Source organism: Candoia aspera, chromosome 5, assembly GCF_035149785.1.
Source record: "Candoia aspera isolate rCanAsp1 chromosome 5, rCanAsp1.hap2, whole genome shotgun sequence".
In the NCBI taxonomy this organism is placed as follows: domain Eukaryota; kingdom Metazoa; phylum Chordata; class Lepidosauria; order Squamata; family Boidae; genus Candoia; species Candoia aspera.
In genome coordinates, this window is record NC_086157.1 from 95321029 (window position 1) to 95323208 (window position 2180).

Below are 2180 nucleotides of genomic sequence, written 5' to 3' on the forward strand. Positions count from 1 at the left end.
TCCAAACCAGTGTTTCTCAATCTTGGCAGCTTGAAGATGTGTGAACTTTAACTCCCAGAATTCCACAACCCAGCATGCTAGGTGTTGCTGAACTAAATCCCAACATATTTGCCACCATCCATGCTGGCTGGGATTGCTGCAACCTGTAATCCAGCAATAACTGGAGGCGGCAAGTCCTCTGTCTGTATTGATAATAAAGGCACTCCATCTTCCTTTGTATGTAATCAGCTGTCCATTGCAATGATATATAAATTTTAACCCACTTTCTTGTTTATTGGCTGAATGTGCATAGTACACTGAATGATAAACTCAACAAATACATTTGTTTGTATGTCATGTACATGCTATACAACTTATGCATGGGTTACCTAAGGGGCTCCTCCTCCTAATGGACTTTTCCCATCCTGTTTGTCATTTCATCCTTAAAGCTTATCATTTTTAATGTTGTTTTATCTTTAAATCCACTTTAGGAGATAGACTAGGCTGAGAGTGTTTAATCCAAGGAGCTTGATAAACCTGATTTTTGAAGCCAGCTTCCTCATTTCCTCCTGCCTATTTTTCCCCAGTTCCGCACATACTGGTAAGATGTTTTAAATATTTCTCTGATCTCAGGAGCAGGACATGGTATTTAAAAAGCTACCTTCTACATGATATTTAGTGGAGCAGGGACAATAATTTGTATTCTTGAACTGGGACTGAGGATTCAATCCTCCTACGCAAACATACATTGATATTATAAGCAGGTACAACATAGGGCAACCCATATTTTAACTTCAGCCATGAAGGAAACTAATTGCCAACAGAACCAAATGGATTACCTCTTCTGCCTCCAAGCTGGTATTGAAGAGGTAGTTATAAATGGGCATGTAATTTGTGTTGTTGCTTAACATCATGAATGAAATCATGAACCTACCTTATGCCAACTAGCTTGAGAAATAAAGCCTTATTAGGAATCATTGAAGGAACTAAGTGGTTCAACTGGAGAAAGTCAATGGGGGAAATGAAAGCCATTTGCTGAAGAGCTGTCATGCAGGAGATGAACACTTCTGTGGCTCCATGATTAAAATTTGCAAGGAAAAAAGTAGTTTAAATATTAGAAGAAATGTTGTAATCGTAAGAGCTGTCTGACAACGTAAGAGAATCCCACTGGCAGTAGTGGGTTCTCATTTCTAGGAGATGTAACTAGAAGCTAGACAGTCTCTGTTATGGGTGTTGTAATTACAAGATTCTTACACTGAGTTGGCCTAGGTAACCTCCAAGATTATCTTCCAGTGCTAAAATTCTAATTGTATAGCCTAATACTTTCCTCCCTCATCTACAGTGATTTTTCAAGTTCTAATTTAGACATTTTCCTGAGACTTGCTATTTTAGGTTTTTAGCTGGAGTTGCCAGGACTGAATCTGGACTTCTTAATCAGATACTCAAATGTATACATACACAAATATAGTGTTTTCCTTGAGACATGAGCTATTTTGCTATATAAACTATATACCAGCAGGGTAGTATTTTTTCAGCTCACTCAACAATCCTGGGAAAGTTACATGGGATTTCAAAGTAATTTAGTTGATCAAGAAATCTTCAGAATCTTCAAAAAACTTCATGCAAAGCATGGAAAACCCAGAGCATCTGTTTCACAGAAAATAACTAACCTGTGGCATTCATTAATGGGAACTTGTTTTGTGCAAATTCCACTGAAGCAGGCAGCTGAAGAAGTGATGTACTGGAATTTTCTGCATGAGCTCCATTGAAACAGAATACAAATACCTCATTTTTTAAAATCCAGATACAAATTAAACACTAAATGCATACATCACTTCAATTCTACTGAATCTGACTAATATAGCAAAGGAGAACATTCATTATTGCTTATTCCCATGTGTTAGCAGTTGTCTATATAAATGTGTAAAAGACAAAATGAATTTCAAGAGAAGTAAGGTACCTTGAAAGATGTATTGATTAAAGTGACACAACCCATTCATAGTGCAAAATATGTCACTTTTTAAAATATAATTATTTTGAAACATGATTTATCAATTAATCCTTACACACACACACACACACACACACTTTTTCTTGAAAATATAAAGAAAGAATGAGGCCAAAATGTAACTGTCCAAAGAACTATGGAACTGATTCTGTGCCCTGGGGAAAATAAGAAAGTCAAGATATAAATGCAAATG